General features: G+C 38.8%; 1 protein-coding gene across 6 annotated transcripts in view; it reads right to left on the reverse strand.

Moving 5' to 3' along the window:
• MARCHF1 (membrane associated ring-CH-type finger 1) overlaps positions 1–27,738 on the reverse strand; it is a 261,023-nt gene that overhangs the window by 168,497 nt on the left and 64,788 nt on the right. For all 6 annotated transcript variants that reach the window (XM_052778488.1, XM_052778476.1, XM_052778493.1 and 3 more), the window contains exon 2: positions 10,321–10,399. The gene's annotated coding sequence lies outside the window, so the exon portion shown is untranslated. The remainder of the gene's footprint in view (positions 1–10,320; positions 10,400–27,738) is intronic.

Genomic DNA, 27,738 nt, shown 5'->3' on the forward strand with positions numbered 1-27,738 from the left:
CCTTTTCAACAGATCATTTGAAAATGGAAGGCAAGTTCACTTCAAAATGGAAGTTGTTGCAATCCTCTTTCTTTGACTGATATACACTCGGGAAAGAGTGTATATATACCATCCAACTTAAAGTGTGTGGAGTCTACATGCCAAAGCAACTACTCTCCTCTATTAAGCCAGATGTCTGGACAAATTTCATACTCAGTGAAATTAACACCAGTTAGTCAGTGCTAACTTAGCCTCAGGAATTAACTTCTGGACATTTTACACAAAAGAGTTTATCAATGGAAGTCTTCACTTTAGCAGGAATTCTTGAATGAATGCTGCAAAACATTCTAGGAGCAGTACCTTCCAAATTTATTCAAAGATGTATTTGTGTCATCTAGCTAATCCTGGAGTCCGGTTCATCTGGTCAGAAGACACTAGGCACCTCCCCCAAGTGCAGTGTACTACTTCTAAACCTTAACTATCTGAAGCTGTGTATATGCACGTTTGTCTCTCCATGGTCTGTAAAGGCAGTCTACATGATCTTGTCCAAGTTGCAATGAAAGCAGATCTTTAGATTGAGATGCAGCACACAGACAGGTAAGGATTCATGACATTGTAGCTTAAACCTTCAGTGCTGTTCATTCCAAAAACTGCTAAGAGTTAGCCCTCAGGACCCTAAGCATTCCAGGTGAGGGTTGAAGGTATATAGGCCATTTGTGTACTACAGGACTTTGTCCCCAGCTGTCCTTTCGCAAGACCCATAAGACCCTTCATAAGACCCACCATTCCTCTCTTAGCTATGCACGTGCTAGATGCCTCAGCAGGTAACCCTTGCATGCAGGCAGGAAGCACACAGCTGTAGTCCAGCCACATCCCAGCCAGAGGACAAAATGACCGAGGAACGTTGCAGGGTGTACCTGCTAGAAGTTTTAGCTATAAACTAGAGTTTATAGTTATAACTATTTATTTTAGCTATTTAAACACACAACTACCACCTATCAGTAATATTTTTTTCAATTTTACCACTAATTACAAGATAATTGGACCTGGAGAGGCCCAGGATTGCACCACCAACAGCTATGCAATCCTAGTAATGGGAGGTGGCAATAACGCACAAAACCTTTTTTTCTTATGACCTTCTATGCAGCTCTGTATAAGATATACTATGTACATTGCTGGGCTAGTCAAGCAAAAAAAAAAAATCCCACAAGCTGCTAATATTTCCTAGTGCCTAGTTAACAGAAAGCTGCAGAAAGCAGCACAGACAAGTTTTGCTTGCTCACTTACTTTCAGATTATTGACTTCTTACTGTGATTAATCACAAAAATAGAAACAAACAGGAAACATAGCAGTATTCCCACTGCCCTCCTGTCAGTTTGACAGTCATTTCTGATGTTGTTCTTTAGTTTATTTTCTGCTTAAATAAACCTTCTGCTTATAGTCACGGTGACTTTGAAACTATTCACAAAGCAAGAGATGTATAAAAAGGATATATTAAAGCCTGAGGAGTACAGAAGTCATACAACATCTAAAAATACAAGCAACTTATCAGAGATTACTGCATAGTTGAAAGGCAATGCTCTTACAATGCACACATGATTTAAAAAACAAAAACCAGACAACAAACTTACAGCCCCATAGACCTGACATTAATGGAGAACTAGTTATTTGTGGAGCCAAAGCACCTCTTGACATTATAACTCTTTTCTAGCTAGTAATTTCTTATGATTCATGCAGTGTTGCTTTATCTGAAATAGACTACAACAATAAACTGCAATCAAAATAATTACAGAAGTATGAATTTGCCTCTCCCATTCAAGTTTGGAGCGAAGAACTTACACTTTTTTCCAGGAAACTACTGAGGTGGCAGCAGAAATGGAGAATCCTTAGACCAGTCTTGCACAAATCAGCCCACAAAAACAGTGCTGTCTTTTGTTCATTACATTAATAAATACTTGTAATTATCCTCTCTAGCTTTGTGGAAGGCACAAAGGGCCACAATCATTACAGTCCCCCAGGCTGTATCAGTAGACTATGGCAACAGTGACCCTGCAGAATGCCATTTTCTGAGACGGCCACCCTTAAACCTGCCTTCAGAGGAGGGAGACACAACACTCAGGACACATCGACTTGTAGGCAACATGAGGAAAGAAATTGTAAGTTGCTCCTCTGCCAATACAAGGTTTCTCAGGAGTGTTATTCTTTCAATGGGTCAAAATAAGCTCCTCACGCAGGTCCACAGAGGTGAACATCCTTGTGTGGGCATTCTGGAGGTCCTGCTGCACCTCTCGCACCTCTATGACAATACAATCCCTCCACACTGCGCAAATTATCAATACAGGAGCTGAACATTCATCCATTGGGAAGCTGAAACAAGAGGGTTTTCCCTGAATCCAGGTAGTATGAGATGTAGATGTACAGCATAACAATACTGTATCTCACCCAGAATTGCTGTACCTGTTAAGTGGTGTAAATTAAGCTAAAGAGAATTCTCTTTGTCCTTTTTCTAAGACTGTTATGACTCTTGCATTAAAGTGCGTTAATCTTGTTTTCAGAACAAACAACGATTTGCAAACAGACTCAGCAAAAACAGTTTTCACTGGTTCTTAATCCCAGCTACCCTCTCCTGCCAATGGACTAATTGTGGAGTAATATCCAATGAGGGTAATAAGCAGGTGGAGTATAAATGCCAGGCTATATGACAGTACTCATTCCTTCCCTTCCAAGCTACTTCTGTAGCACAGTCAAGATAGTCACCTCAAAGGGCAGAGAAGCAAGCTCAGTCCGAGGGAGGCTGTGAAGCCAAATCTTGTTGCATAATTTGGAAGCATATACTATAACCACACCATGCTAAATGAGGAAATCAATATATAATTTATAATTCCTACCCACACATTCTGTAAACCAACACATAATTAACCAGAAACTTATTATTAATGATAAAAAAGAATTATAGAATTAATTAATGTATATTTTCACAACACTGAAAATAAACTAAAAAGTTGTCTTCTGTTGAATTTGAAAAAACATTAGACCGATCAAAAATAAAAAATAAACACTATTAGTCAGAAGTACTCACTGCTTGTACCATTCCCTCCTTTCTCTCCCACTGGACCTCAAAATTTTTTTTATTCATCAAAATAGAGTACCTTATCTTCAGTTCCTGAGAATTCTCCACAATAATTTTTTTCTTTTATTTGTGCGTCTTTTATGTCTTTGTTTTCACCAGCACTTTTTCAAATTTGGCATTGCTTATTCCATGATGAGCTATCAACCTCTTAATTTCCAAGGCAGCTTGCACAATTCTCCAGCTTTCCTTATGTTCAGCAAATAATGAAGCCATGGCTGGTGGCTTATGAAAGCTGTGCACATGTTCACTAGCACCACTTTGATATCTACATGTGCATTTTGAGACTACCTGAGATTTAGTAATTTTATACCTAGAGCAAAACATTGACTGTATGCTGACCCCACAGGATAAAATATTTCAGTTTAGTTGCATTGATACTCTTTCCTGTGTCATCTCATTTAATTTACAGGACATTTTTTCCTGACCACTGCTTTCAGTACTACTGGTGGAAATTAGGTATCATATATTTTTAAAAACCACAGAAGTTTCACAGAGCCTGTCCCCTTATTTCACCTTCAGCAAATCATAGTTTCGTCTGTCTGATTTTAACAAAGCATGAAATTATACCTCAGCAAAGTAAATTAACGAGCAACACCAGGGAGGCTGTTGTATTTCTTAGTGTCATCAGTTCAGATATATCAATGTATATTCCTCAGTATACCCTTTATTAAAAAAAAAAAAAAATCTATATAAGTAATGAAGCAAAAGATGAAAGACCTTCACAATAATTCTATTCTCCTTACTCTGCAAGATCGCTTTATACTAGTTTATGATCAGAAAGATGCTTACAGTATGCAAAAATGCTACAAATAACACCTGTACTCCCCTGAATATACTCACAGAAGCCAACACAAAAACATACACCAGGTAATATATGAGATTAAAGTTCAAGTCTAAGTTTAGTTCAGAAAGACAAAAGAAAGGCATAGGGAGAGCAGCAGAAGATTCATCTCCAGTCATCACTGAAACCTTAATTAGAGCTGTGCAAGACACTCCTTGGAAATTAATGTGCTCTTATGGTCTTGGAATCTTCTACAACAAAAAAAATCTGTGCTATTCTTCACCAGCTTCTACATCTATAATCATCTAAATTCTTACTATTGATTTTGGTAGTGTGTTTTTTGTTTTTCAACTGGGTTAGTTTCACGTTTTGCCATACTTGCACTGGACTCTCATCAGGATCTCCAAATAAGTGACCCAATCCTGTATTCTCAGTGGAATCAAGGGAAGGTATTTCAACCCTTTTTTCAGAGGGCATGAGAAGAATAGGGTGAAAAGCTTAGTGCTCCAGAGATCCAGCAAGGGAAGTATTCAGAGAAAATTATGAACTCTTGTTGCTGTGCATCAGCAAACATGCCTTCCATAAAGAGGAATAATTTACTATTTTGTCTGTGTAAACAGAACATCTGTGCTCTAAAATTTCTGTCAAAATGAATGGCTATCATATTTAGAAATAGCTGTGCTTCTATAAACATACAGAAGTAGACTTTGTGCTACTACTTATTTTACACGGAACATATTAAGATACCTAAAGTTTTGATCTTTTATAAGCACAGGGCAGAAATGTTATTTTGACGGTGATTAGCTGAAGACAGAACAATCCAGCTGTGGGGAAAAAGAGGTAGAAAAAGGTTTCCGTTTTCTTATTTGTTCACCAGCTAACATTAATAGAAATACTACATGCAAACTCCCTTTAGAAGAAAAATATAATAATTACAAAACCGATCATAATGAAGTAATTGCCACCATGATCTACAAATCTCAATAAGTTATATAGTTACATGTCTGTGTACCATGGCATCTAGTTTTACAATACTGATTGATTTATTTGGAATACTGCCAGATACATTAAATGTATAACAGAAATACTTTAATCAATATCACAATGAACAGCATGGAATTATTTCTAAAAAAAAAGACTTGAGACAAATAAGTTAGAACTATCTAATGGTTAAAAAATGTTAGATTTCTCTCTCTTGTAGCAACCTGTGCTCAGAATATATAATAATAGTAATAATAATAATATCCTTTTTCTTCCCCATGTTGTCTTTTCTGTTTGTACCAATATGATGGTTGAATATGTAAACTTTAAAAGCAATTGCAGCCTTCAGTAGGAAGCTGCATATATGCTGCTTTGAGACATGCCTCTCTGATACTGTCCCCCACTTCCTTAATAAGAAGTGAATAGATAAAGCACTAAATATAGAGGTGTATAGGAGGATTTGAAATAAGCCAGTCGAGCCATCTGTGAAAATAGAGTGCTGCTATAGCTTCATTAACTTATTGACAACCAATCCAAAAGAGAATTCAAAGAAAACAGAACTAGAATTGCTTGTCTACAGTTCTCCAAGCAAGATTTAATTGGTTAAATAAGCCATATTAGTCCTTCTGGCCTGTATATAGTACCAGTCAGAAGTTATTCCAAACAGAAACTACCTTATTACTTCTTTTATTAGGCCCTTATTAAATCAACAATCAGTCTCTAGAACCATTTCTCCTCCTCTGCTCAATATTTCCCTCTGAAGCATGTTGCCAAAGTAGGCAGAATTAATGAAAAATACTATGTCCAATGCTTAAAAGAAATCTGTCTTGACTGATGTCAATCTTCTAAAACTGCTATTATGTTTATCTAATCAGTGCTTACAAGCTTCTTCCTGTTCAGATTATCCCATAAGAATTGTCTGCAGAAATTGTCAACAGTACCCTTAGTATCTGTAAATGCCTATAGTCAAAACTGCACAGATAAACAATTTATAAAGAAATGAAGGTCCTGACAATTTCAATACAGATATACCAGAGGCAGAAGTACATCCTCCTCCCTATAATGCCACTGCATATGATCCAGACACAGAAAAGAGTACAAAGTCAGTGTATTGGCAAAGTGATGGAGTGGAGCCTTTGCTCACTCTTGCCAGGGCATCAGACAGCACAAACACCACAAGTGCAGATTAAAGATGCATAATTGTCCACTAGTGGTAAGGACCAGTGACAGACTATTATCTTGCTGGAGCAACTGGCTTAGGAAACAGGCTGTAGCAGCACTTCCTACAAAACAACACAGTTTCTTGGCCCACGTGAAACTATTTAATGAGTATAGGCAGGTTTTTTTGCTGTAGCCCACCAAAATTCTCAAATTCCTAGGCTTCAAAGCAATCTGCTACTCCATATAAGAGTGGTACCACATGAACGATATTTACATTGAGTGCACAAGTATCTTCAATGCTTCTGCAAAACTGAAGTTATACCTAGAGAAGAATGCTTTGTATAATAGGAAAACTGATGGCAATGAAGTTTAGGACTATGGTACCTTTGTTGTATGTGAACATTTGTTCAACACACATACCAGAAGGAGGTTCACTGGCACTTGGGAGGAGTAAATATGGGGTTAGTTCTGATGGCAAGAGAAGAAAAAATGCCTACATGCTCACATATTGCCAGCTCTTTAGCCAGACTTCAGAATTGTCTATAACTATATAGTAACAGACAATGTTGCAAACATTTTCAATCAGGGGAAAAAAAAAAAAAAAAAACCACCAAACACATTTTTCTGCTATTTTGTCCTCAAATGCAGTCATGCTATTAAAATCAGATGGAAATCAGCATATTTGCAGGACTCCAAATAACACATTTGTTGTCTGGGAGGCTGCAAATGTACTTTAGTGTTCAGCATGCAATACAAAACTCAACTTTTGCATCCTGTCAAAGACTTTTCTCCATGTTCTCACCTAAGATTTTTCCAAGTCACTTCTGTACTTTTGTCCCAAATGTTGTCTTATCTTTGTTGAATATAAATGTCTTTAACTGATATACACACACTTATACACACATAAAATACTTGCATTTCTCAGAGAGACATGAAGAGATGAAGAGCAATTGAAAGAGAAGACAAAGTTGAAATAAATTAGCCAATTCTAACTCAATCTTACCTCTTTTCATTTTGTTTGGGGTTTTTTAAGGCTATTGTTATGATACTGGAAATCCACTTGCCTGACTAGTGCTAAGTAATTAAGCCTATCAAATAATACTGAAAATCTAACAAATTCAGTTATTAAGGCAGCATTATCAGAGCAGCAGTTTCTCTTCTCTCTTCCTTGACTAATCATAAAAGTCTCCTTGAAATATCCTGGCATATCCCCTCCAGATTCTTTGATAAAACCAAAAGGAAATGCTTCATCATCTAAGTCATTTTAATATATTTAGAATAACACAGGACAATTGCTGAAGTTTCACCAGTACTCTGTCAATATGAAGAACGACCCACCGTAGGAGAAGATCAGGTTCGAGACCATCTAAGGAACCTGAAGGTGCACAAGTCCATGGGGACCTGATGAGATGCATCCATGGGTCCTGAGGGAACCGGCTGATGAAGTTGCTAAACCGCTATCCATCATATTTGAGAAGTCGTGGCAGTCCAGGGAAGTTCCCACTGACTGGAAAAGGGGAAACAGAACCCCCATTTTTAAAAAGGGAAAAAAGGAAGACCCAGAGAACTACAGGCCAGTCAGTCTCACCTCTGTGCCCGGCAAGATCATGGAGTGGATCCTCCTGGAAACTATGCTAAGGCACATGGAAAATAAGGAGGTGATTGGTGACAGCCAACGTGGCTTCACTAAAGGCAAGCTGTGCCTGACAAATTTGGTGGCCTTCTACGATGGGGTTACAGCGCTGGTGGGTAAGGGAAGAGCAACGGACATCATCTACCTGGACTTGTGCAAAGCGTTTGACACTGTTCTGCATGACATCCTTGTCTCTAAATTGGAGAGACATGGATTTGACGGATGGACCACTCCGTGGATAAGGAATTAGCTGGATGGTCACACTCCAAGAGTTGCGGTCAACAGCTCGATGTTCAAGTGGAGAGCAGCGACAAGTGGCATTCCCCAGGGATCACTGTTGGGACCAGCGCTATTTAACATTTTTGTTGGTGACACAGACCGTGGGATCGAGTGCACCCTCAGCAAGTTTGCTGATGACACCAAGCTGTGTGGTGCAGTCAACACACTGGAGGGAAGGGATGCCATCCAGAGGGACCTTGACAGCTCGAGAGGTGGGCCTGTGCGAACCTCATGAAATTCAACAAGGCTAAGTGCAAGGTCCTCCACATGGGTCAGGGCAATCCCAAGCACAAATACAGGCTGGGTGATGAGTGGATTGAAAGCAGCCCTGCAGAGAAGGACTTGGGGGTGTTGGTTGATGAGAAGCTCAACATGACCCGGCAATGTGCGTTTGCAGCCCAGAAAGCCAACTGTATCCTGAGCTGCATCAAAAGAAGCATGACCAGCAGGTCAAGGGAGGTGATTTTCCCCCTCTACTCCACCCTCGTAAGACCCTACCTGGAGTATTGCGTTCAGCTCTGGAGCCCCCAACATAAGAAGGACAGGGACCTGTTGGAGTGAGTCCAGAGGAGGGCCACAAAGATGATCAGGGGGCTGGAGCACCTCTCCTATGAAGACAGGCTGAGAGAGTTGGGGTTGTTCAGCCTGGAGAAGAGAAGGCTCCAAGGAGACCTTATAGCAGCCTTCCGGTACCTGAAGGGGGCCTACAAGAAAGCTGGAGAGGGACTTTTTACAAGGGCATGTAGTGACCGGACAAGGGGTAATGGCTTTAAACTGAAAGAGGGTAGACCTAGATTAGATTAGATATTAGGAAGACATTTTTTACTGTGAGCGTGGTAAAGCACTGGAACAGGTTGCCCAGAGAAGCTGTGGATGCCCCATCCCTGGAAGTGTTCAAGGCCAGGCTGGATGGGGCTTTGAGCAACCTGGTCTAGTGGAAGGTGTCCCTGTCCGTGGCAGGGGGTTGAAACTAAGATCTTTAAGGTCCCTTCCAACCCAAACCATTCTATGATGCTATGATTCTATAATATTAATAGAATGAAGACAATCATGTTCAGTTTTTACTTTACAACACGAAGCACAGAACTAAGATTCTGATTTCTAACAGATTTTTCTTGTATTTGCACTTAATTTGAGATTGTTTCAAGTTATATCAGGGTAGTAAAGAAATACTAAGATGAAGAAATACTTTTGGAATAAAATCAGAAATAAATATCAGGACATTTTCTGACACTTCATGAAGAGCTTGAATTGTGGAAGACTAGTGTTTGCAAGTTTTTATTTGGTTGCAGGTTATGTCAAACTAAATTACCTATGCTGCCCAGGTATATGATTTGCTGCTACTTTAAAATACAGTGCTACATAAGGAAAAAAATTCTGAAATAGTTATTTTTAAAGGATTAAACAGCTGCTATCAGTTTTGAAACACTCTTCATTAGTACCTTCCCCCTTATAGTTTTCAGGAGCTTGCTAACTAGATGATGTTAAACCATGATAATTATATATACAAGAGAAAAAATTAATATACTGGTTAAATTCTAGCTTATAAACTTCCAATTTCCTTCCAGATATTACTTTTTAGGCATATATTTTCAAATTATAACTCTTGATTGGGACTAAGAACTTGTGAATTCTGTTCTCAGCTCTGCCACCACCTACATGAATCTGCCATAATCAACAGTCTAATGCTTTCCGTTCTTTGTGTAAAATGGATCTTCTAATATTTTTCTTGTAGTATTGCTAAGAGGACAAGTTCATCTCTCACTTGCTTAAATATTTTGATGTAGAAAATTAGACTCAAATGAAAACAATATTTAAATTCTTAAGTGGAGTTTGCTATGCAATGTATGTAAAATTGAATGATTTAACGATAGCTCGAAGAAAATTCTTTGCCACAAGTGGCACAACTGTAAAGGGCACTATCATATAATTTAATAACTCTGGAAAAAGATGACGAATCCAGAAGAGGTCTGAGTCACAGCAGACACCTGCACAGGCAATCTTTGCTAAAGAACTTTTAGTGTAAAAGTTTCACACTCTCACACAGGTTTGGGGGTTTTCTACCTTTCATTCACTTTTAAAAGAACTTCTGAAAAATAAGCTATTGCAGTTTAGCATACCTCACAGTGGATGTATAACCTATAATGACAAACATGAACATCTTGCTCATTAGATTGAAAACCTTAATAGAATAGGAAAAATGTTTGTTTGCTCTTCACTAAAATATAGCAAGTTAATAATAACAGGCATTAAACATAAGGCCCTTGGCAGGGTTTTCTTCACAATCAAGCTGGAAGTCAAAATGCCAAAATAAACCCTTTTTTACCAGCAATATGAATATAATTTAACATTTAAGAACAGAAAAGAAGAACTTACAGGTAAAGCAATCTTTTAGAAAATTTCTGCTATGACAGAGCTTCACATGGCCCTTCACATTACTTGCTGGGTTCATTTCCTAGAACAAACAGAAACAAGACACATGTGAAACCAGTTATATCATATTGAAATATTGTATACCTACACTTAATAGCCTTAAATCATGTTATGAAGCAAGCTTTGGAAAAAATTTTTATGCTGGTCTCTTCCAGATGGCACAAGCTAAAACAACAATTCTGGACTTGAAAGGTAGTCCTAAACAACCTTTATCAAATCCTATACCAGATACTGATTCCCACTAATCTTTCTGTAGAGTCTCAGATTGATTCGAGATTAATTCAAGATTAATACTTGATCTCCCTGAGCAGAGGAAAACCATACATGATTTTCCCTCTATCAGCCACACTAGTGGAAAAAGCCTTTTTGTAGCCAGCTAACCCATATGGCATTGGCAGAATACCATTCAAGAATGAACAAAGCTTAATAAGACAAAAAAGCCAAAACATGTAATTTGTTCACTCGCAATGTTTTTACACACATTTTCTCATAAAACAAAGAGTAAAATACATAAAACATTTAACAAAAATAGTTGTCTTATGAGGGCAACAAATACAAGCTCTATCCAGCAAAGGACCCGAACCAGCTAAACTTGAGCTGCACAGGAGCACGTGGTGGGTGTTTGCAGTGGGCAGCTCCCTGCTGGGGGGGACGGAGGCCCACAGCTGCTGCCATGACCTGCTGCCCGGGGAGGTTTGCTGCCTGCCAGGGACTCTGATCAGGACATCATGGAAAGGCTGCTGCAGACTATTACCCTCTGCTGCTCTTCCATACAGGCACCAATGATGATGCCAGGGGCAATCAGGAAAGCATCAAGCATTGACTACATTGCTGTGGGGTATGATTGAAGGGGGGGGCGTGGTTCAAGGGCATGGGGAGCTCAGGCAGTTTTCTCCTCAATCCTTCCAGAAAGGCAGAAGAGTGTGAGGAGTAGACAGATTCCAGAAGTCAACAATCGGTTGTGCAGTTGGTGTGGGCAACAGGGTTTTAGTTTTTATATGATCATGGGATGTTCTATGGGGACAGAGGATCGTTTAGCAGAGATGGTATCCACCTATGTGAGGAAAAACATTTTTGCCAACAGCCTGGCCAATCCAGTAACGAGAGTTTCAAACTAGGAATAACAGGGGCAGGAGAAGATGACCAGCAATCAAGTGAGGAAGTGAAGGACCAGGTTGGCAAGCAAAGAGTATGGGGCAATGTGAACAGGAGGAAATTTGTAAGCAAAAAACCAGGGCTGTAGGGGTCCCACCCCAACTCTGTCCACGTACATAGGGAAATGCCTACCAGGCAGAATTATGGGGAAAGCTTTTCTGGGAAATTAGCATGCTTTTGTACCTCTCCAAAGAGCCTGTACACTAATGCACACAGCATAAGGAACAGGAGGAATTACGAGGTCTGCATGCAGTTGGAGAATTATGACCTCACTGGAATCACAGAGACACGGGTAGGGTAGCTCACACAAACCTGAAGAACAGGAAATGTTCCTACTGGTGTTATCTGCAGCATAAGGAAGACTATGGAAAATGGTGGCCCACTGCTGTTGGAGACTTGTCATAAAGGATATGAGGAAGGCCAATACACTGAATGCCTTCTTCATCTCACTCTTTACTGATAAAACATTTCCTCAGCAATCCCAGGTCCCTGAGACCAGTGGGAAAGCCTGGAGCAAGGTAGATTTCCCCTCAATGGAGGAGGATCAGGTTAGGAAGCATTTAAACAAACTGGACACACACAGATCCATGGGCTGTAATGAGATGCACCCACACATACTGAGGGAGATGGCTCATGTCATTGTGAGACCACTCAGTCGTTAAAAGATCACGAAAGATCACAGTGATCAGGGTGTGGGGAGGAAATTCTGAGGATGGGAAGAAAGTAAACATTGCCCCTACTTTCAAAAAGGGCAAGAAGGAGGATCCAGGAAACTGCAGGCCAGTCACAGCCTCACCTCAATCCCTGGGAAGCGAATGAAGAAAATAATCCTGAAAACCATTTCCAAACACAAGAAGGACAAGAAGGTGTTTGGGAGTAGTAAGCATGGATATATGAAGAGGAGATTGTGCCTGACCAACATGATAGCATTTCACGATGAGAAGGCTGACCCAGCGGACAAGGAAAGAACACCGAACATTGGTTATCTTGACTTTAATAATGCTTCCATTACTGTCTCCCATTGTCTCCTCCCTGACAAACTGATGAAACATGAAACACATAAATGGAGATTGAGATGAACAGAAAACTGGCTGAGCTGCTGGCCTGAAAAGTTTATGGATAAGCAGCACCAAATCCGGGTGGAGGCCAGTCATCAAAGGCACACCCCAGGTGTCAATACAAGAGCCAATACTGTTCAACAGCTCATCACTAACTTGCAAGGTGGGACAGAGTGCACCTTCAGCAAGTTCACAGATAATACAAAACTAAGAGTAGCTGATACACCAGAGGGTTGTGCTCCCATTCAGAGGAATGTTGACAGGCTGAGAAATGGGTCAACAGTAACCTCATGAAGTTCAACAAAGGGATACGTGAAGTCCTGCACCTAGCAGGAATAATCCCATGCACGTTGGCAGAAAAGAACCTGAGGGACAACAAGCTGGCCATGAGCCAGCAATGTGCTCTCACAGAAAAGAAGGCCCACAGCAACCTGGGCTGCATTAGGAAGAACATCACCAGCAGACTGAGGGAAGTGATCCTTCCTCTCTAACTCAGCACTGGTGAGCCATCCTGAATGGTGGGCCCAATCCTGGGCTCCCCAGTAAAAGAGACATAGGCTTACTGGAGCAAGTGCAGCAAAGGGCCATGAAGATGATTAAGGGACTGGATGGAGCATATTTTGTATGAGGAGAGACTAAGAGAGATGGGGGCCTTGAGAAGAGAAGGCTCAGAGGGATCTTAGCTATGCTTGTAAATACCTGATGGGCAGCAGAGTAAGGAAGGAAGAACCAGACTCTTCTCTGTGGTATCCAGTGAAAAGGACAAGAGGCAACAGCCATAAATTAAATACAAGATATCTCATTTAAGCATAGTGTAGTTTGGTTTTTTTTCCTATGAGGGTGGTCAACCAATGGCACAGGTTGCCTAAGATGACTGCAGAGTCTCCATCCTTGGAGACGTTCAAAACCCAACTGGACATAGTTCTGGATAATGTGCTCTAGGTGACCCTGCTTTGACCAGGGGGTTGGACAATCTCCAGAGGTCCCTTCCAACCTCAACAATTCTGTGATTTTGTGAAGTGTTATATTTAACTGGTCTCTGCTTAAAATAAATTGAAAAGTGGTTAAATTAATCACCCATGAAATCTCTTCTCTACGATGCATTAAAAAAAAAAATACAGTCAACCTCATTGTGCTTTAGCTAGTGTAAAAGGCATAAAAAGGTTATAGCTGAAAGCTAGCAACATATAGTAACCCTGACCCTAATGAATGACAACATGTCTTTTGGCCTCTCTGATATTAATGGCAAGACTTTACAACCACAGATTAAGAGCAATGGAAGAAATTCAGATACTCTGATCCAATTCATTGTAGAAGCCATAAAATTTTCCCCAATAATTCCTGCTTCTAACTCTCCTAGTTTTCCCTGAAAAAACAGAATATACATAAATATATAACTTCAGGCAGATATTCACATGTGATATTTACAATGTATTAACAACAAATATATCAAATATATTTTGTTTCATAATGGAAATACTACTTAAAAACAAACAAACATTACTCTTACCCCTCAAAAAAACTGGTTCACATGCACTCTAAACATGTGAATCAACTCCATGGTATTCAGTGGTATGGTATTTCATGGCATTTCATACTAAATGAAAAACACCAACATTTATGTGGGCACTCATGACTTTATGACAGCACGACCCAAAGAACTGTTCTACTGCCTGTGGAGAAATCAACTCATGGAGTAAGTTTTGTAACTCCTGAAGAACAGAAGCACAGTTAGATTGTAGATTAAAAGCCCAAAGACATTTTTTACAGTCAATATATTACTTAGGAAAAAAAAAAAAATCCTTTAGCAGTTGAAATCATACCTCTTCAAGACAGCAGATTAAGCTTTTATTTTTCCAGGAGCTTTTACTTTTTACAAGTTTGAATCTGAGTTGTTGAATAGTTATGACTACAAATTATGTTTCAAATTCTCTAACTACCTGTTTCCTTAGAGAAAAATTAAACAGCACATGCTTATTTCATTCATTGCCAGGGAGAACAAAGAATAGATGTTAAACAAATATACAGTGTAATTCTGTACATATGTAGTCTTACAAATGTGTGTTGCATATATATAGTCACATGGGTATCTTTTGTGTTCATGTTGGTAAGGAAAAAAACTTGTGTGCCAAACATATGATTACAAAGACATTCTAGTTCTTAAGTAGGGTGAATATGTGTCTTTTACTTTTTTTTATTTTTTAAATCAAGGAAAAAAAGCTAGTGTATAAGGTACAGAATAGTTCTCAACAGCCAAGAGCATGTGAAGCTAACAAAATTATAACAGTGGAAATACAAAGATTTTTCATTCCATAGTGTTTGTGTACTTAGATGTAACTTTAGAGGCTAGCCCAAAAGGTAGATTACAGCATAAAGTTAGGACATTACTGGTTTTGCATAACACAGAAGATGAGGCAGATAAGCCTGAAATTTTCTTTGATTTGTTGAAAACTCAAAATCTATAGGAAACCTTCACTACTGAACTATTCATATCAGACAGTTGTTTATCAATGGCATAAGATAAGAACCCATGAAAATATATTATCCTATTTAAAGGAAGACAAAACAAATCTGCTATAAAGAACTGTGTTCTGAAGATTAAGCTATCAGTGTACCCATGAAAAAAGGACGAATCAAAGAACTATGTTACATAGGTTTGAGTTCATGTTTTCCTGTTGTTTCACAGAACATTACACAATCTCTATTCAACACCTGTATCTGTTTTATTTATCTTGGTCCATCTGCTCTGCAAATGTTCTTGCAAAGCAGTTTCCCATGGCAACATCAAATACCACATAGTCCCAGTCCTCTGTTGAAGCACTTCTAACCAATCAACTCCTGAATTTCAAGCAGCATCTTTTTCTGCAGTACTTAAGTAAATAATAAACAAATGGAGTATTTAATCAAACCAAATAAACACATGAATGAAACAAATACCCATGAATAAAACCGCCTAATTAGGGATTAATTTTTAATTTTATTTTATTGTTTTTATAATTTCATTTTTGGAGATAATTACATTTAAATCACCTAAGGCACAGGTGGGATATCTACGTTACAAAAAACTGTCAAACCATTGGTAGCTTTTAATTGATTAAAATTTCAAAATCATTATGTTACATGTAGCAAAACAAATTGTGCATAAATTTTAAAGAATAAGATTATGCTATGCTGGAAAGTAAATTTTGGAAAAGTCCACAATGACTGCCTACTATAGGACAACTTCAGCTAGATATTATCACCTACAAATCATCAATAGCCCATCTAATTTTTTCATCCTCATGTTTACAATGATCAAAGAAATATAAGAGGAAAATTTCTCAATACATTTTCATGCAAGATAAAAAAATAACAGTGCTTTCCTGAAAGTAACTTATATTTTATCTGAGAATCTATCCTGAGAACCCCTTCTCCCTACTTCAAGAAGCAGTAGAAATATACAACATTCATTTTTAAGTGAAGATCTTCTGAAAAACTCTCTTAAAGTAAACACTCAACCCTCCCCCCCCCCCCCCCCCCCCGCCAAAACCCCCTCAGTAAATATCACATTAGTCTTGAGCACACTGGTTCTGAGTGAAATTGTAACAGTAGAGTTGTTCAAACTGTAAATTAAAGAAGAATTGTCTTAAGTTAGGAAAACTGGCCTACTGAATTCCAAAATCTGAGATCTGTATTTTAGATTTGTCTGTCCAAAACCACCAGAAGCAGCTAGGAACAGGCCCTACAGAGATTTAAAAGGCAATCAGACCTTCTAGGTCACTTCTACACCACTGTACTTTAGTTTATAGTACTTTATAACCTAGAGCTGCTTTAAGAACTACCACATATTTATGCAATCTCAGATCCACAATAAAAAGCAGGATGAAATTCCCCCAATATTTTTCTACCAGCATCACCTCCTTTCAACTATACATTTACTTGGATTATTCTTGGGGTTTCCCAGGCATTCTCCTCTGCTCATCCTGGAATTTGGCCCAAACAGGCTTTACAGATTGGTCTAGATTGCTGGTCTGTATGGCAAAGTTCTGTGCAACAATTCTGATATTTTTAGCTAGAAAGGCTTCTTTGCATGTCTTAGACCTAAATGACACTATGGGCTAACGCAGCAAATGTGGCATTTCTATGGAGCACAGGACAGAATGTGAGGACCGCTCAGCTGGTCTGTGCATATGCAGGAAGTCCAGTTTGCTTTACAAATACATGCAAATGTTGCTGGACAGATAAATCCAAAATACAAGAGCCCTCTGCCTGTAAATAAGAGCACATGAAATATCTCTTTACAAAAACACCTGTAAGCTCACCTGCTACCTTTCCAATGATTTTCTACTACCCACCCGCCAAAGTACACTGCCTACAATTATCAATAGACAGAACTTCTATCTATTTCTGGTGAACAATAGATGCATTTTATCATTACACTTTAAAAAACTTTATTCTGTATTATTTTTAACAGGTCATTAAAATATGCCGTTGAGTTGATGAGTGATATGTTCATGATTTCCGATGCATTTTATTTCTCAAGCAAAGGCAGGTAGTAGCACTTCTGCCATCAGTCACTAAGGTGATGCTAAAAACTGGTAATTCAATTCCTTAATTGTATGAACCTAACCATGCATGCATTTTATTATTCTTTACTATATACAAAATATTTGTCTTTAATGTGTAGATTGGTTTATAAGAAAATCAAAGGTAAAAATATTTCAGCCAAAACTACAGTGAAAGCTATACAAAGTACATTACTGCAAGTTTTCATCAAACCACAATTACTCTGTGTTTACTTGTCCATAGGAGGATTAGATTTCTACTCATTTTAAAATACCATAGTAAAAATATCAGTGATAAAATGATCAGTAATGGTCAATTTCATTACATGCAATAGATATATGTGAAATAAATTGGCTAAAAGCAGAGGACATTTTGAAAAAATATTTTTCAATTATTCTACTTCAAAAGTAATCATCTAAACCAAAAATAAAATACAAATTCTTAAAGGACTAACATCCTGCTTTTTCTGACAGTGTCTGAAAGACTATAAAGGCTTTATGTTATTAGAATCTATTCTAGAAATGGCTAAACAGCCAGTATCGTATTCATTTATCCTTTGTCCTCTTAAGCTTTCAGGGTGCTGTGTAGCCATAGTAACTATGCCTTTTCTCTGTGAAATCCATTAGTTGGTTTCAATCTGGGATTCAATACTACCATAAAATCAAAGCCAAAGATTAAAAAAAATTATTATTAAAAAAATCATTGGTGACAAGCATTTCTTTTAAAAGCAATTTCTGCATATTTATGCTTTATACATAACAGCAAAAGAAACCAAAAGGTTAAAAGGACATCAAAAGATAAATTCAAAATGATTTTTAAAACTTGGTTACCATCAGGAATGACACAATACCACCTCAAACTAGATCTCAGAGCAAAACTAGCTCTCATTTGCATTAAGTCAGTCAGTGCTGCTGGCTGGCTGGCCATCAACAAAACAGCACAACACATTAGCTTTCAACCTCACCATCTCACTCCCTTTTGGACAGCAGACTAAGGTGCAGATATTACAAAGGAAGAGAGACCAGGATTTGCACTGCAATTTGGACAAGCCCACGCAAAAGATAAAACCCACCTTTGTTCCTACAGTATCTTTTGTGTGACAATACAGACAACAAATAATCTGTTGAGTCTATATTGTAGAAGAATTCTATCAATAGGAAATTGAAAATCTTGGATTCTTATTCCATGTAAACAATTTTAAAAGAGGCCAGGTGTTTCAGAAGACTAAGTCAAGCTTCACCCAGTATCCTATTTGGATATGCTGGTTTTTGCCATGACAGCCCTGAGCAACTTCAGTGCCAGCTCAGTCCTGATACTGGTCACAGGTAAACTAAGCTAATGACATTGCCACTGTTTGCTCGAATCCTAATTACCAGGAGTTACACTGGACAACTAGGAGGAGCTACATTTTCCTGCAAGTAGGAAGTAATCAGCAAAGTGTTGGAATACATTCCACAATCCACTAATTTAAAAATAAAGAACTCCTTGAGTCTTTGTACTGAGTACCACATTCCTTAACTAAAAATTTTCACTGCCTCCTCAGCTGTTTAACTGTTAGTTCTAACTTCTGCTGATTTGATTTTATACTCCCATTCTCTTCTGCATTGTATTGGAATCAAACATGATTCAAAGACAAAATATCTGCTGTGGTAAGGAGTGCGCATGTTCGGGCTGGGGGAAGGGAGGATTCCCAGTAACAAGAGAAAATTAATACATACTAGTATTTTATTTCTGCTTCCTAGCTCCTTATTCTGGTATTGTCCTTCTTATAACAAGCAAGAAGACAGAATGGCAAGGCCATGTTCGTATCAGATAAAGAAATATCACATGATTATTTTTAAGAGGTCACCAAAATTGCAAAATGAAATCATACTTGCATTCAACTGAAGAAAAAAAAAAAAAAAAAAAAATATTTCACATGAGAGTTACCTGAGCCTAAAACTTCTACTTTTTCCCCTATAATACACAACTTGTAAAGTCCTGATTTCATTGAAGCTAATAGCAAAACTGTCATAAACTTCAGCAGGGCAAAGATTACATCCTAGGTATTTTTATGACAAGGATGACATAAGAGACAATTAAAGGTCATGCTTCCTGTCACTACAGTAGAGGAAAAAGTCATGTCATCATAGTTTCTACACCTGACTTGGCCAGTGATTCTGTGATCTTCGGCTTGTCCCTGATCTAAACCAGAATGGCAGCACATTTTAGAAGTAACAGTGTAAAGCTCCATAATAGCCCCAAACACTTCTGGGAGTTCAACACTCAAAGAAAGATGCACAAAATGCTTCTTTCCAAATATTCTTGGTGCTGTCTTTCAAACAAAAAACAGAGGGAGGCTTACCTTTACTTTAAAACACAGTAAGCATATTGAGGAAGGCGGGGATGTTCTTAATGGTTAGAACAATTTGACAAGACACTAGAGATCCAGATTCAATTTTATCCTAAGCACTAAATACTCAAAGACACAAACCTTACTACTTAAAAAAAAAAAACCAAAAAAACAAAACCAAACCTTTGTCATTAGCGATGACTGTGCAATTGCATCCATTCAGGCTATAGAACAAAGTACTTCTGTCCCTACTGACAGTACAATCTGTGAATTATAATCTTAGGAGAGGAGAGCAGGATACACAGGTACTTTCCTTTTCTACCCAGTCTTAGTGCTGCAAAAGGCTCATAATGGGAAGCAACACTGATGGGACAAATCACAAGAAATTAAATCCAGCTCTGTGAATAGGAATTACCTAAAGTCAAAAAAAAAGAAATAAGAAAGGCTGGAGATCTGATACAGTATAAACAGGTGTAGGTGCTCTCAAAAGACTTGCAAGTGTTGCGAAATCCACTGAGAGCTTTTCCAAACACTACTACTAGAATGCCTTAAAAAACACCAGTAATTTGCTGTTCCCACAGGCTTCACATCAAAATACTTCACAGCATTCTCTCTGTATATGCCTGTTAAGTAACTTTACCATTTACCTACATTTATTCCATAAAGTTTTTTTCAAAATTAAAAAGCTATTGTTCCTTCCTTTTCTCACTGATCTTTTAATATTTTCTAATTTATAGAATAAAACTAGAAGAGACACCAAAACTTTAAGCCACATATTTTCATAGCTTTAGTTTTCACTGCATTAAATTCTAGGGGGTTAATGCCTTTAAAGCCCTAAGAATATTCCACAAGCTTTAAATTCTGAGGAAACACAAGACAAACCTCTCTTTAAAATCTGTGGTACCAATTAAAATAAACTTGGAAGAGGACTAGTCACGGGGAATTTAATTTTCTTTGACATTAGAAAACAAAAGAACCTCACACAAATAAAAGACCCATATAATATCTTCAACTGAGGAGGCTCTGCGAGGATGTTTTCTATGTCCAGGGATATTACTTCTTTCACATAAACCTCTCTCCTCACCCTCCATTCCAATACTCCGCAGTTGCCATAGTTACCATTTTACATGACCGTACGGTGAGTAATGCCCTCACATTCAATAAATCCCCCAAGGCTTCAAGTTTGCAAAATATTTCAAGATTTGTGCAGAAATTTTGCAATGAAATTTCACTAGAAGACTGGCAGGTGCAAGGCATATTCAAACAAATGTCTCTTTTTGAAGACCGGATATTTTATTTGCTGAACTGCAAACTTTCAGCCACAATGAAAGTATAGGAACTGAAACCATGGCACAACTCATTAATTATATTCTGACAATTTAGATATGTAATTTTAATTGTAATTCAAATGGTTTTAAATAAGGAAGGTGATCCAACTGCAAAGCAAGTTTCTTCTTTCCAAATTCCAGTAAAATCCCATGAAGAGAAATCCTAAAACATTCCTGAACCACAATATACTAAGCAGAACCTGAGCCTTCCTATCGCATTTACAGATTAACGTTCCCCACATGGTTTCAACACAGCTATCAGGAGCATGAAATATACAAACAGCAATTGTTATCCTAAACTTGAAGGATGACAAAACCAAATCATAGTTACGACAATCTAAAAGTCAGGTGTCATGCCCATAACAGGTAAGTCACTGAATCCTTAGCTACTGTACCATAATGAACGAAAGTAGATATACTGGATTTCTGCATGAGGTCCCACAGCCTTGCTCTTACGGAATACGGAATATAAAGAACTCTGCTTGGAGTAATTCTGAATTGTATCTGAAATCTTTTACATAACACAGGTTACTGTCTACTGACTGATACATAAAATTCAGGTACACATTGCATCTATCCAAGGAGCAGAACTTCCAAAAAGCAGAAGTGAATCTCCGTTCACTGAATGAAGTGTTGCATCCTTGGGACTCTGCTATAAGTTTCCAAATATACAAAGGAAAACCCTTCTCCCTACTTTTCACTTAGATGAAAGCACACGCATGATTATGGAAACTGTCCTAACTTCCAAATATGTGATGGTCACAGAAAAAAAAACTAAGGTAAAGAAACAGGAATTTGAAATACATCTTTTAATGAATTAGAATAAACTACATCCAGTTCAGTTTGTTCTATTCAGTTAGATCAGATGCCTTACATGCCACTCAATTTTTCTCGTCTTTCCTACTCCCCAAATCAAAAGAGAACATGATGAGATTACAAGAATCCATCTGGATTACACCGATATGATGCTAACAGGCAAAGGGAGCTAATGGAGTTATGAAAACATCATATCCATCCAGTTGTTAGCATATATACAATTTTTAAATCAGAATTTTAGTCACAAAGTATCACTAGCTTAACAGTTAGCACTAAGGATCACAGTGTGTGAGGTTATTTTCATATTCATCTTGTGAAATCCTGTGATCTTTCATATGCAGAGCAACATCACCCTGTTCTTATCTCTTAAAACTGCTCTTATGTGAATATACTTGAAGATTCCATGTTGGTTTTAACCTTAGAATAACAATGACAAAAAGCCATCTGTGACAACCCAGCACTTTGCAATAGATGCACTTATTTCCCCATTTGGTATGTTTGGCATCTTTCCCACCTACATATGGCCAAAATTTTTTAAGCTGCTCTTCTGATGACATTAACCCTGCTGATCTCAGGTTTTTTCAGTGTAGACAGAGCAAATAGAAGGGTTCCTCTCTTTCCAACATTTCCCACCCTGGCCTGGCATGAAAACAAGAGCACACTGGAAGATCAACGGATGGTCTAGAGCCAGATGAAGCAGATGTAAGTACTTCCCATGAGCCTCAGAACTGAGGAAGCCAGGTTTCTGCATCTGTTGATTGGCTTTTTAGGTGAATTATGCTAACACCATACTTTCGTCTTCTGCAAAATATTTTGGTCTCTACGCACAGTCTGCCACATTTGCATGTGTACTTAAAAATCCTTGCTCACACTAATAGCTACTATCAATCAAGTTCTCCTCCTAAAATAACAATGATCAGCAATGAAAATTGTCCAAAGTGTTAGGCTCAGAGTTGTGGATCATCAGCATCAAATCTAGCTGGAGGCCAGTCATCAAAGGCACACCCCAGGTGTCAATACAAGAGCCAATACTGTTCACCATCTTCATTAATAACTTGCAAGGTGAGACAGAATGGACCTTCAGCAAGTTCACAGATAATGCAAAACTAAGAGAAGTTGATACACCAGAGGGTTTTGTTGCCATTCAGAAGAACCTTGACAAGCTAGAGAAAAGAGCAAAGAGTAACCTCATGGAGTTCAACAAAGGGGAAGCGCAAAGTCCTGCACCTGTGCAGGAATAATGCCAGGCACCAGTACAGGTTGGGGGCTGACTAGCTGGAAAGCAGCTTTGCAGAGATGGACCTGAGGGTCCTGGTGGACAAGCTGACCATGAGCCAGCAATGTGCCCTCACAGCAAAGAAGGCCCACAGCAACTTGGAAGTGTCACCAGGAGGTCAAAGGAGGTGTTTCTTTCCCTCTGTTCCGTACTCGTGAGAAACATCTGGAGAGCTGTGTCCAGTCCCAAGCTCCCCAGTACAAGAGACACATGGGCATAGCAAAGCAAGTCCAGCAAAGGGCCACAAAGATTATTAAGGGACTAGAGCATCTTTTGTATGAGGAGAAGCTGAGAGAGATGGGGGCGTTCAGCACAGAGAAGAGAAAGCTCGGGGGGTTCTTATCCATGTGTATAAATACTTGATGGGAGGCACAAAAGGAAGACAGAGCCAGGCTCTTGCCTGTCATGCCCAGTCACAGGACACAGGGAAATGGGCACAAACTGAAATACAGGAAATTCCCTCAGAAAAACCTTTCTTACTGTCAGATTGGTCAAACATTGGGAAATGTCGCCCAGGTTGCTTGTGGAGTCTTCATCCTTGTATATGCTCAAAAAATGACTTGACACAGCCTTGTGCAATCTACTCTAGGTGACTTTGCTGTAAGCAGGGGAGTTGTGCTGGACAACATCCAGAGGTCCCTTCCAACCTCAACTCTTACATCTCTAGCTTTAAAATAGGGAAGCTGTGTAAGGTTTCTCTCTTACATTGAGAGTTAATGTGCCTACACAGTATTTTGTTATGATCCACTATGTTGTTGCCTAGTGTCGACTTTATAAGCAACTGAATACTATATTCTCATTATTGTCTGATGGCCTGTTGCTTTGAAAGTAACAATTCTCATATTCATTAGCACCACTAGAGCCCAACTAATTGTCAAAAAGAGTCTTAAACAAATAAACCAGGGAAGAGGGTTTATAGGAATAAATATTATGTGATTTGTTTTTCAATTGCCTTTCAATAAAATAATTTCATAATGTGATCATTTGGACTTTAGTGTGTAGATTTTTCAAAGTACCAGCTGTTTTCCCAGTCCTGGTAAATTTTGCCTTTAATAAATCCCAATCCAAACCACCCTCATTCACTATACAAAATAGACATTGCATGTCACTCAAAACCTGACAAAAAATTCTCAAAGTTTGTAATTCTTTACAAAGTGAGTTATACCTCTCATTCTGTATTTCCCACTTATGATAAGACTGTTCTACAATTTAAATGTTATGTTACTCATTCATAACCTCGTTTTGTGTTCTGTTTTGATGCTTTGTGAATAGAATATTTATCTAGCATTTAAATTAATATTTAACTGAAGAAAACTCAGTTCTGCATAGTTCATGAATTTGAGAATTCATAGTACCCAGTTGTCCAGTGATATCCAGCAAGCTGTCATGTGGAAGTACTACAAGAGGAAGAAGTACTACACATACCTTCCTTCCCTCAAATGCTGTGTCCCATTACAGACCCTCATTACTTACACAGCCACAGGGAGCCATTCTACCTCTTCCCAAAACATTTCCTTCCACCTGCAAATCCAGCTAGAATTCTTTTCTCAATTAAAATCATCACTACTGTCTTGGGTTTATGCTGAATTCATTTTAACCTAGGTCTCTTCCATGCTATGAGATACCAGGAGGCTGCTCAAATGATCCTTTTTCTAGGATCAAGGAAGAAAGTAACAGCAGAAGAAAAAAATGGAGGGTTCTTGAGGTATTACTGACTTAGAAGTGTTTATGAATCTACATCCTCAGAAACCAAAAAACATATAAGACTGGGTGAAGGATATATGACCAGTGACAGGGTGCATAAACCACCAGGTCATAGAGGATCTGGTGCTTGTTTCCTTATGATGATTAAATACACTAGGGATATTTAAAGAGTAAGTTAGAGAGGTATCATAACATAGCCTTTGGCCTCTGTACTATGATTTCTAGCATTGGCACATTTAGATGACTAGCTATCCTAGCGTACCTCACTGCTAAACCAATAAAGTCTTACTTAACAACCTCAGGAAAGTACAACTGGAGATCCCACACTTACAATGAAAATGTTGCCTTAAAGTTGGAGAAAAAAGTTTAAGTTACTGCCTTGGGTAATCCAATTTCTGAAACAGGAGAAACATACAAAGCACTGTCTTACCAGTGCTAGCCTCTCTGACTTAACATTTGCAGTCTACCATTCAGTATACTATATTCTCAACACTTTCATTGCATAAATCTCTATTTTCTCTGCTAGAGAGCATGCATTATTACACCAGTTAAACCAAGCCCCAAAACTATAATTCCCCTAGAAAATTTGTGCAACATATTTGTCAGACAATATGTATGCCCTGAATTCCTAAAGTGAATGGCTAGTGTTAAGAAAAATCTTAATAAAGAATTTGCCATGGGATCAAAGGCATTTTTAGCTTAAACATTTATTTTCCCCATTCTCAGGAAAAGAACTAAAATTAAAAAAAAAGCCCAGTTCCATTTTACTTATGCACAAGCAAGGTACATCATCTCAGATTTTTCTCCCAGTAAATACTCATGGAGTACCAGCATTTCAAACCATTGCTACATCGCATATATTCTATGTTTCATAAACTCATTTACTATTTAGCCACTGAAAACATGACAATACAATAGTCAGTTTGTGTCTTTAAAGCTCTTCCTGTAGCTGACTTCTGAAGACCAAGAGGGCTGCAGTAGAATTGAAAAAGGGTGTTAAAAGCTAAAAAAAGAAAAAAGGTAAGCTCTGTAATTTAAACAGACTGGCACTTGTTTCTCTGCTTCTTGCATAAGTGTGCTACTGCACACTGTAATGGCCTATCAAATTTACCAGAGCTTGAAGTGGATTTACCTGCAGTACTGCTTTAAGCTGAAGTCGTCAAGTACAATAAAAGGGCTTCTAAATTGCTGTAGCATGTTTTTCTTGAAAATGAGCTAGAATGAAATCTTGGAATAGAGAAATTTGGTTCTAAAGGGTAAGCAGAATGGAAAGTTTTGCACACAGCCACCTTCCCCTGTGCCCCATCCCTGCACAAGTTCCTTTTTACTGTCTCAGACCAAGCTGAACTTCCAGCAACTCTCTGGTTTGTAACTAACTCCAGGCAGTTCCTTTTCAATCTTCCAGAAGACTTTTCTAACCACCTGTAAAACTTGAACCCACAGACATACAGCCTGCCTGCTTCTCAAAAGCCCATCTTAGCCCCTGTTTTAAGCCTTCCTAGCAGCTAAATCACAGTCTCCAACTGCCTGTTTCACCCAGCACTATCAAAGCCTCTCCCCAGGCAAATCTAGGGAGCTGCTTGCTGGGAAGGAGCAATCCCCCAAGCTTGTTTTGGCTGGGATAGAGTCAATTTTCTTCATAGTAGCTAGTACAGGCCTATGTTTTGGATTTGGGCTGAAAACAGCGTTGATAACACAGCGATGTTTTCGTTACTGCTGAGCAGTGCTCACACAGAGCCAAGGCCTTTTCTGCTTCTCACCCTATCCCACCAGCGAGGAGGCTGGGGGGGCACAAGAAGTTGGGAGGGGACACAGCTGGGACAGCTGATCCCAACTGACCCAAGGGATGTCCCAGACCATATGGTGTCATGCTCAGCAGATAAAGCTGGGGGAAGAAGAAGGAAGGGGGGGACGTTCGGAGTGATGGCCTTTGTCTTCCCAAGTAAGGGTTACATGTGATGGAGCCCTGCTTTCCTGGAGATGGCTGAACACCTGCCTGCCCATGGGAAGTGGTGAATAAATTCCTTGTTTTGCTTTGCTTGCGTGTGCAGCTTTTGCTTTCCCTATTAAACTGTCTTTATCTGCAACCCACAAGTTTTCTCACTTTTACCCTTCTGATTCTCTCCCCCATCCCACTGTGAGGGAGGTGAGTGAGCGGCTGTGTATGGCTTAGTTGCCAGCTGGGGTTAAACCACGACACCCCCCTTCCTCCTTAAGATTTCTACCCAATCCATTTTTTAGCATCTGGAGGAAGGCAGCCCTTTTCCACACTGCTCCAGCTATGCCCCTTTCAGCAGAGGAGGAGACAGAGCAGTTAATAAACTGCAAACAAACTGCACAGACCATCCATCACTCATGCAGACTCTTCAGTGATTAGGTAGATAACATCTCTACAGATGTGAAATTTTGGAATGACTTGAGGTTAAGCTTTTATGAGAAATATCCAATTTCTGTATATTCCTTCCCACTATCTAAACAGCATTTGTTCTCTGCTACTTACTCATGTTTTTGCAATACACTCTGTCTCACTGAAGCACTATATGCTGGCTAACATACTCTTAAGAATCCCATAGTGAAAGCTGGGAGGCTTTTGTCATTAATTACTTCAGACATCAAGTTCTGCATCTCAGAGCTCAGCATCTCAAAGCTCAATCACTGTGTTGCACTTAAGTAAATATCCCCAAGATACATCATCAAGCATATTTTCCACGTCATCTGTAGAGGGTGAAAATTGTCTTCCTATTATAGTTCACTTGAAATGGAACTGAATTGAGAAAGGAAATGATCATCTTATTCCAGGTCTCAGCTGAGATGTCAAACCACAGAGAAAAAAAATCAGACCCTTCAGAAAAGAAAAAAAAACCAAAACCCCCAAAAACCCACCACGAAAAAACCCACCCACTAACATAGTTAGCACTAAGGCAAACCTACCTGGAATGTTAATAGAAAAGGCCTATAGAGTCTATATGCAAAAGCATGCTTCTGGCCTCTAAGACAGAGTCCAGTCAATGGGCCAGAGAGCAAGCGCAACTGTGAGTGAGTGCATACATGCCCATATGGGTATAGTTTTCATGAGCATGTGGCTGCATCTGTGACTAGCATCATACATCGGTAGATCTCATTGCATTACAAAATACCTCTAATTCT

Source organism: Harpia harpyja, chromosome 2 (genome assembly GCF_026419915.1).
Source record: "Harpia harpyja isolate bHarHar1 chromosome 2, bHarHar1 primary haplotype, whole genome shotgun sequence".
Lineage (NCBI taxonomy): Eukaryota > Metazoa > Chordata > Aves > Accipitriformes > Accipitridae > Harpia > Harpia harpyja.